Raw genomic sequence first — 10,237 nt, forward strand, 5'->3', positions numbered from 1 at the left:
CACTTCTTATTTGGACAGTGTTTATATTCTGGGTTAAATGCATTTTCCGGGTTAAAAAACATTCATTTTCAGGAAAAATTCTTAATTGTTCCTAAAATACAGTTATACTGTCAGTGTTCAAATTTTTTTGAAATAGTTATCCTTAGCAGGGAAAGAATATTAGGATAAACTAGAATAGAGAAAATTTAACATGTCCACTCAGGTACTTGAAATTCTTCATTGTCATTGGTAGATAATTCTAGTTTATAAGGACAACGTATTTTAAGCAGTTTCTCAGCTGTAACAACTTTCTTTATTGTGGTTTTGTAATGTTGCTGTGGATTCATTAAAGAATAGTCAATTAAAAAATTTTTTAAATGTTTATTTGAGGCAGTTTTGTATGTGTGTATTTTGTGGTGTTTCTTGACCAACCAATAAAATATATTCTTAGTCTATTTTTTCTTTTCAGAATTATAATTTCTGATAACCATTTTCAAAACAATATTTAAGTAATGGGAAGATTTAAATTTTTCATTAAATATCATTTTGAAGTAAAATTTCAGTTCTTAGCACGACAAAACACAGTTTTGGTATTTTATTAACATGTATGATTTGGCTTAGTTTTACTTTCCTGTTTCATGATTAGAGTCCCTTGGAAGAGAAACATGTAGTGTATTTCAGATGTAGTTCCCGAGACTGATTAATCCATTGGTTAATAGTTCATTAATTTGTTACTGTTTTGTGTCTTAATTTTTAAATATCCTTTTTTGATATTTGCTGTTAGTTTTTTCCATTGTTTGGCTTTCATAATAAATGTATTATAGTATTTTTGTTACCCTGTGATCCTCAGAATTATTTCTTTTATTTTTATTAGCATTATTTGTTACTGAACTGCTGCTAAACAGAACAGTTGTTTTTCAATTTTGATAAAAATGAAAGATTGGGTTTTTCCCTTTTTTCCCCCCCACAAAATGTTTTTATCTGAATTTTAGGTATTTCTGTTTTATACTTTTATTTTTAATCCCAAATCTAGCCTTCTTGACTAGATATTACTTAAATTCAGCCAGTTCTAGCATTTAAAAAAATAATTTATAGATGTCCTAATTTTCCTGAGTTTTTAAATATTTTTCAGAATCAAAAATTGCTTAAGGCATTAAAAGATAAGGATTGCATTTAAAATTGAAGTATTAATTTAATGCTATTGGATATAAATAGCATCACATTTAAATTTAAAGATAATTTGACAGAATACTTCTATTTGTTATTCATTTGATATTATGTACTAAGTTTTTAGCTTCATATTACACATTTAAAGTAGATAAATTACATGTGGAAATTTTTTTTAATAGTTGGAGTTTTTTTGTAAAAGAAAAAAAGTTTATGGGCTAAAAATCTTCTTTGTTAATAGGGTCTGATTGCAAACATATGGTGATGATTAGATATGTGGAACTTGGGAGTCTGGAGCTTTTTATAAGCAAAATATAATTTCATTTCTTGATTAAATTTTAGATACTTTTTTATTTTCCAGGAGAATGGATAGGAAAGATAATATGAATTTATGAATTCATGGCAAATCTGGCTAAAACTTTTCTGAGAATTTTGATAATTGAGCAGTTAAATCTAAACTAGGAGCTGAAGATCATTACATGTGTCATTAATTTTTTGCCTTAGATACATTATAGGTTCACTTTCTAATCAAAACACTAATTTTGTCTTCTACTCTTCCCATCCTACTTTTTAAGAAAAAAAAAAAATTCTTAAATAATTGTATCATATAGTGATGTAAGCAGACCTGCTAGGTAGGTTGGGCCTGAACCATTTTTGTCTTCTGTGTCAGTTGCATATGTTTTTCTTAGCTTGCTGCTTCAGCAGCAGCAGCAGCAACAATGAATAAACAAGTATCACCACAGCCCTTGTTCTTGTCCCTTACAGCTGGGAGCAGGGGCTGGGAGATTGCTGCTGCATGTCAGCTGTTGTACAGAATAGCATCAATATGCAATAATGGTGGCCAAAGGAGCCTACACCCACCAGCTTTTACAGACCAGGTAGGAAGGGCCCAACTATCATAACCCATATATAGCATAATAAATACTTTTTTTTGACAAAAGGTACTTTTTTTCCCAAAGCTGCAGAAAGAGAACAGTAGTTGCTTACAGTTCTTAGACTTACATTTTTCTATTATTTACTCTGTGGCTTTATTTAATTTTTGTTCTGTTAATTTCACGTATGAATGGAAAACTGTCTTGTTTCTGGAAGTATGCATGGTATGTTTCATGTTTTTCACTTTTAAGCTGGTAGATTGGAAAAAAACTATTAATAAGTTGCTGATAACACAAGTTATGTATTGTATTAAGGAAAGAGAAGTTGATTATGGCCACATTGGAGTGTTTCTTTCACTTTGGGGCCATATTCTGAGCCCATGTTATCTTTGTTTATAGCCCAAACAAACAAGGCCAAATTCTTGCTGATTTCACTATAACTAAAAAGAATACCCCATACTACTTAGTGTTGTATTTAACTAAAGACAGAGCAGGCTGCAGGTGGAAACTCATTAAGTCTTTACTTTTTCTTACTGTTAAAATGTTTTATATCTGAAAGTTCAGATTATTCTAAATCTTTTGGAATTAGGTCTTTGTAATATCAAATGATACAGAACGGTGTTTTTTATTTTTACAATTTAAATTTGCACAGCTTTGCATAACCTAAATATCTGCATTTTTCTCACCTTTTGTATCTAAATAATTCCAGTAGGTTATAGTTACAAGGAAGTGAATGTTAGATTTCTATTAATGTTCAGATTTCATCTGTAGTTAATGAAGTGTAGGTAGAAAACTACAAATGACATTTTATTTTGTATAAGCCTAATATCCCAATTTAAAGTCTTGACATTTGCGGTAGCATTCTTTTTAAAAGGTAATCATAGTTTTTCCCTGGTCATCTTCATTAAAATTACAACTAATCACTCCTACTCTTAATGTTTTCCCTTACCAATCACAGTAAACTCAGAATATGAATTTCCTGCTAATACTGTTGAAACAAGCTTTGTTGTAGTATGTGTTAGTTTTGTCTGAAATAATAAATGAGCTCAAAACCTGATCTAATGTGAAATTAAATGTATTCAACCATAAATTGAAATTACTTTTTTTTTTTTTTACTAATACTAGAATGTTGTCTTTAATGTGTTTGATGTAATTTAACAGATAACATTTTAGTTACCTGCTCTTAATCAAAAAGTGAGTTACATAATCCTTTATATTGAAAATATCTTGTTTTTGCTATGAATTACGACATAAACTGTCTATGGACCACCTGTACCGGAATAACTTAGAATAAAGCATTTTTCCAGACCTGCAGAATCAGAATCTCTGGAGCTGGGACTCAGAAATTTGTACTTTTTACAAGCTCCACATGAGTTCTTTTAGAAGCACCACATGTGAGGAGTACTGCCCAAAATGAAATGGGGGAGGATTCTTCACATCAATAAACCATTTATATTTTCTGTTTCTCTCCGCCCCCCAGCCCCTTTGGTCGTCATGGATCCAAGCTCAGTAACTACTTCTGAATCTTATCATCTCTACCACAGTAGTTCTAGATTAAGTCTTGTTATTTCCTCAATCATGTGAAGAAAATCAGTATTATGAGAGCTTTATTTTTGTTCAAGTATCTTGGGGCAAATTTTAGTCTCTGGTACATTTAGTATACCTATGTTAGACCTACACTTGATAAAAACAGAAGGATTTGGTCATTTAAGAATTTTAAGATTTTTCCTCTGGATAGTGGCTATTTTTCTTAAATATACTTCCAAACATTGGAGAAAATAAAGAACTTATTATATGCTGCTTATGGGAGCATTTGACATTGTCGTAGTAAAGTTGAAGATATACATAGGCTTGAACCCAACAATTCCTTTCCTTAGATGTTCTAGGTAAACTGAGACATGTATGAAAAAGTCTTATAGTTTTATTTTTAATAGGAAAAAATCAAAAGTACTGTAAATGTTAAGCAACAGGAGAATGGCAAATTGTGTCATAGTCATATGATGAACTGTTTATTATACTGCTGTTTAAGTGAGAGCTCTGTGTGATCATGGATGAGTGTCTTCGGCGAACAAAAACAAGTTGCAAAAGGTTGTATATTATATAGTATTTATATAAGATATATAGCATTTATGTAAAGCTAGAAAGCAATGATATATATGGTTTTAAGTACTTGATTTTATAGTAGTAGTAGTGTAAAAGCATGTATAGGAAATAAATGCCAAATTCAAGATTGTAATTTTATATTAGGAGAGAAAGGAATGGGATCAGGGTATGGTACGAAAAGGATTCAACTATATGCATAGGCTTTTTCTTTAAAAAAAAAAAAAAAATACGTAAAGCAAAATAAGCCTGGCAGAATATTAGAATTCCATGAGAAGGCCAGGGATTTGAAATTTTCCTGTGGATTTGAAATATTTTTTCAAATATATCAAAAAATGTGCTGTCTTTATTTTGAAGATCTTCTACAATAAGATGTATACTTAGGATGCTCCTAAAAGCATGGATGACTTTATTCTATTTGTTCTATATCTTACAGTAACTAATAGAAATAGTACTTCCTACTCTTGTAAATAAAGAACAGCCTTGGAGGCAATTTTTCTTATCACTGCTCTTCCATTTACCCTTGAAGTCAGACAGTTTCACAATAGTATTTTCTTTTGTTATGGCTATCGATCATAACATTATTTTCAGAATTTGTTTATGCATTTGAAACTCCAACTTAAGCTTTGTATTATACTGTTTTACAGTAGAATTCTTGGAATTAAGCAATATATGGATTTTTACATTTTGCATTTGTATACATGTTACATGTGTGTATGTGTGTGAGAGAAAGATTGGTCAATCTTGAGGTATGATCTTGAATTTATCTTAAAATATCTGCACTTAGATGATGTCCTCTAGAAGCTGAGTGTGCTCCAAGTTAGACATGAAGTGTGAGTTTTAGTTGCACTTAGATATTTGACTTTTAAACTTTGAGAAGGTAATAGTAATAGAAAAGTGAATTTTAAAAACTAATGATAACACTTTGGACTGAAATAGGTAAATGCTGCTTGGTGTTCATAATCTGTGATTGTGCTGTATAAGGATCAGAAAGCTGTGATTATCAACTTTAGCTGAAAATTGTATTAACTTCTATAATGTGATCAATTTTTTAAAGTCTTCACTCTTATTTTTTTCCCTAGGTTTAATAAAGATAAAATGAAGACCATAATAAAATAGTCCCCTACTTAGCCCAGCAATTCTTACCTTGTAAGTATCAACTCTCAGTTAATATTTAGTATTAACCTCTGCCATTGCTATAAAAAGTTAGTGTTTCACTACAGGTGTTGCTTTATTTCTGAATGACAAGTTTCTTATCTCCCCTTACCCCCTACACATTGAAGGTTGGTATTAATTTAATCCAGTTTAGAACAAGAATAATGCCATTGCTTTGAATAAGTTTTCTATTTTGGAAAGTATTTTACAGCAAGGCTCTATTTTCTAAATCTGAGAATCACAATTTTAAACACTTGTCCTCCAAAGGAATTGATAAATAAGTAATTATCTTTATTATTATTAGTCAAGTTTATTTTTTTTTTATTTTTTTAAATGTTTATATATTTATTTTGAGAGAGAGAAAGAAAGAGACAAGCAGGCTCCACGCTGTCAGTGCAGAGTACAGTCTAGGGCTCAATTTCACCAACTGTGAGATCATGACCTGAGCTGAAATGAAGAGTTGAGTGCTTCACTGACTGAGCCACCCAGGTGCCCCCCATTAGTCAGGTTTATTGATAGTTATTTTATGGTTTTATAAATTGGAAGGATTCTCTCCACTTGAGAGTTTTTTCATTTATTTGTTTTTATATTTCACTAAATTACCCTGCACACTTTTCTGTGAGATACTTAAAATTTAGCTGTTAAACTTCAGAAAGTGGGAAAGACAGGAAGGCAATCCCTTTTCCTTCCTTTTATACATACATACATGCACACCTCTTTCTTAGAATAAACATTTGGACCCTGATTCATTTAACTTTTGAGAAACTTACAAATTCTAAGGAAAAAATTTTAATAGGTTAGCTAAAATTAATGTCATAACCCTAGAAAAACTCAAATCAAGGTCATGGTGAATACACAAGATAACTATTTTCCTAAAAATATTTGAGACCCTGGGGTGCCTGAGTGACTCAGTCAGTTAAGCATCTGACTTGGGTTCAGGTCATGGTTTTACAGGTTTGTGAGTTCCAGCCCTGCGTTGGGCTCTGTGCTGACAGCTCAGAGCCTGGAGCCTGCTTCACATTCTGTGTCTCCCGTTTTCTGCCCCTCCCCAACTTGTGCTTGAGCTCTCGCACACATGCGCACTCTCTGTCAAAAATAAATAAAAAATAAAACATTTTAAAAATATTTTAAAAAAATATTTGAGACTCTAAAGTCAAGCTACCATAACGATTCATTTCCATCTATTTGAGCTCATCCCTAAATAAAAGAAACTTAAGTGCACCTTTTTTCTGTTTGTGGTGTTGAGGGATGGCCCTGTTTTAGTGAAAACTAGTGCATCAGATTCTTCTCTACCATATCTAATACCATTGGATTAGTGACTCTGTGAATAATGTTTATGTGTCGAGGAGTGACCTTATCATAGAAGATCTGCCACTGAACTCAGTAAATAGTTTTTTGGGTGGAAATAATTAAATATTGAAGACTTTTATTAATGAGCCAGTTTGAAGAGTAGTGGCCAAATACCACAGGTCACTTCCTTCTCTAATTTTTTTTCCTTTTTATATTTTTGTCTCTGGAAAACTAGAATGGAAACATTTGCAAATCCCCAGAGAATCCTATATAGCCCAGGCATAAGTTCCTTAATTGGTCCCTTGGAAGCCAGCTCAGTTTTACTTCAGCTTACTCTTAAAAAAAGAAATCTTTTTGATTGGTATTGCGCTCCTGTAGATTGGAGGGTAGTCGACTTTTCAGAAAGAAATAGGTATCATTTAACTTCTAACAGATTTAAAAGCATAGATAATGTCATATTCTTAACCTTATTTCATCTCCTTTGTAAATTTCTAAGCAAATAAATAAGCTGGATATTTTCCAGCATCTTTTAAACATAGGTCATTTGCTGTATTTTATAATTGGAATGCTTTCTGTTGTCTGTTCTAGGTAGTATGGAGTTCTCTTTAATCTTAGTTACTAAGATAGTGATGTTTCCAGTCAGTACCCAGAAAAATAGGTACATCATGACAGTAGTCAGTGATTCTATATGATTATGCGTGGGTATCCCCTTTTGTCATTCTCTTATGCTCGTTTAATGCCATTCTTCAAGGAATTTTTTTAAGCTGTTCCCCACTTGTGGGATGTGGATATTCTAGAAGTTGTAGAATGTTCATGTTTTATATATTCATTGCTGTCTGAATTAAATAATGGCAGTGTTTTGGGTTCATTTTTATAAATTGAGTAAAGAGAGGAAATCTCTTTCAAGGTTTTTTTTCAGTTTAAAGCTCTTAAATGGTTGTTGCTTAACATAAAACATTCAGAAATAATCGTATTTCAGGGTTCCTGGGTGGCTCGGTTGATTGTCTGACTGTTGATTTCAGCTCAGGTCATGATCCCAGGGTTAAAGGGTTGGGCTCTGGGGCGCCTGGGTGGCTCAGTCAGTTGAGCATCCGACTTGGGCTCAGGTCAAGATGTTGCCGTCTGTGAGTTTGAGCCCTGCGTTGGGCTCTGTGCTGACAGCTCAGAGCCTGGGGCCTGCTTCCAATTCTGTGTCTCCCTCTCTGTCTGCCCCTCCCCTGCTCATGCTCTGTCTCTCTCTGTCAAAAATAAATAAACATTTTTAAAAAAATTTAAAAAGAAAAAACAGGTTGGGCTCTGTGCTAAGCATGGAGCCTGCTTGAGATTTTCTTCCTGTCTCTTCTCTCTCTTCCTCTCCCTTTGTCCCTCTGTCCCTCTGTCCCTCTCTCCTCCCCCCGCCCCCCCCCCGCTCATGTGTCCCCTCTCTAAAATAAAACTAAAATAATACTTCTTTCTCTTTTTTCTCACTTTAAGATTTTTGAGCTGTGTTTTGTTTTTTCACATTGTAAATTTGGGTACATACACTTAAATTACATATTTCTGTTATATAAATTTAAAATAACTAGATCCATCATTTGGTGCTAAATAAAATAATATCTTTAGGTGCACTGTCAGCAATTACGATCATTGCTGCTTTTTAATTTACAACAGCAAAAACTTTAAGACCCTGACTCTAAATAAGAAACAGAAGATGAAGCAGAATATTAACCAGTCTGTGCTGTCATTGTTAGTCCTGTAAACCGAAGTGATGGAAACAAGTAACCTTATAATCAGTAGACTTATTATTTGTCTATTATTAAAAACGAGTCTAGTAAGAAGAAATAACAAAAATAATTCCTTACATTAGACTGATTATCTAGATAAGTTTTTAGAATTTTTATCAAGTTAGCAATAGAATAGCAATGGCATGTAATCATACCATTTTAGAAAATATTGTCAGTTCTTGAATTATAAATAGTGTAAATGTGGAGCTGATTGAAAGTACTGCAAATAAAATCAGAATGTTGTAAATCAGTAGGGCAGTAAGTAGTTAATAAGGCAAATGATATAGAATCTATTGTTTTCAATAAAAATGTAATGCTTTTGGTATGACTCGCTAAAAATAGCTGAAATCTCATGATTGAAATTTACTCTTGTGTTAAATTGCTGTCTACCTGTGGCACTTATGAGGAATTTTTAATTATTTTGAATAATTTTATAACGTGAATGTTTCTGGGGGAAAGACTACCAAAAGAAAAAACAAAAGAACAAATTGCTCTTTTGGCACTTGGATTAGTAGTAAATAATGTTTATAATCAAAAAAAAAAATTATAAGGATGCTAGATAATCTCAGCATTTGGTGGTAAGGAAGGTTTGCAAATTTACTGATCAATTGATATTAATTTAGTTAAATATATCAAATCTAGGTTCTTAAAGGGGTATATTGTTCTATAACGTATGAACATAGAGAAAATTTACAATGTGCCACAACCATTTTTCAGCCATTGTTCAAATAACTTCTCTTTTTGAGAGTTAGTGTTTAAATCAAATGCTAGTAGTTCTATCCTTACAGTCTTACATGTTTGACATATATGTGTTGAACAGAATAATTTAAATTATTAAATGTGATCTGTCTATGCAAGGCTGTGTTTCTGCTCTCAACAAAATTGTAGCCATAAAATTTGAATTTTAGTGCCAAAATTATAGAAAGGAGTTGGGTTAGTTGTTTTCCCACCTTGAACAAGTTCTCAGTTCAAGATGGATGATTCAAAGAAGTGTAATAGGAAATGTCTTATTTATGAAGTTACTTTTGATGTTTTCTTTTTTTTTTTTTTTTAATTTTTTTTTCAATGTTTATTTATTTTTGGGACAGAGAGAGACAGAGCATGAACGGGGGAGGGGCAGAGAGAGAGGGAGACACAGAATCGGAAACAGGCTCCAGGCTCTGAGCCATCAGCCCAGAGCCTGACGCGGGGCTCGAACTCACAGACCGCGAGATCGTGACCTGGCTGAAGTCGGACGCTTAACCGACTGCGCCACCCAGGCGCCCCTCTTTTGATGTTTTCTTATGAAAATGAAAACAACGCAAAATTTAATAGTACAGACCTTTATTGAAATAGGAAATAAACATACAAATATAAATTCTGATACAATAGGGATTTCAGGTTCTAAGCATAAATAGAGTAGGTAACATCCCTAAACTGTTGATGCAGTCTTGCCCTTTGCTACTACCTTTTTGCCTGAAATTTGAGTTTTCAAAATGATCTCCATGTAAAAACAAACAGATTGAATGCAGAATTGAAATAGATACATGTCAAATTGTCAGCAATCACACCTGACTTTTGCCAGCTTCATGCTTCCTGTTATATCCAGTAAATAAATTTCTTAAAATTCTTTTCAGTTTTGTTTTCTTTAAATTGTCTCTGTTTCTTTATTCCCTTTGTATTTAATGCCCTATCATCAAAACTTAAACATAGTTTGTCCTCCAAATCCTTAATAAAACAGCTTATACTGAAATTTTCTAAGTCAGTTTTTTTTTTGGTTGATCTTTATTCATTTTATTCTAATGCTCAGAGTATTAGTGTTAGAACTATAGTAGAGAAACTTTTTCCTTAATGGTATAAATTGTATTTATGTCAGTTAAAATAATTGATAGAAAATAAAATTTTCATAAGGGAGCAGGTTTCAGTTTAGTA

At 32.4% G+C, this 10,237-nt stretch overlaps 1 long non-coding RNA gene across 1 annotated transcript in view; it reads left to right on the forward strand.

Moving 5' to 3' along the window:
- The window catches only part of LOC124511957 (uncharacterized), a 49,231-nt gene that overhangs the window by 8,457 nt on the left and 30,537 nt on the right, over positions 1 to 10,237 (forward strand). Inside the window, exon 3 of the long non-coding RNA XR_006962003.1 lies at positions 5,201 to 5,267. This is a non-coding gene — a long non-coding RNA (uncharacterized LOC124511957). The remainder of the gene's footprint in view (positions 1 to 5,200; positions 5,268 to 10,237) is intronic.

Source organism: Lynx rufus, unplaced genomic scaffold (genome assembly GCF_022079265.1).
Source record: "Lynx rufus isolate CCGP_SWC_20201006 ecotype Redwood Valley unplaced genomic scaffold, mLynRuf1.p SCAF_1, whole genome shotgun sequence".
NCBI lineage: Eukaryota > Metazoa > Chordata > Mammalia > Carnivora > Felidae > Lynx > Lynx rufus.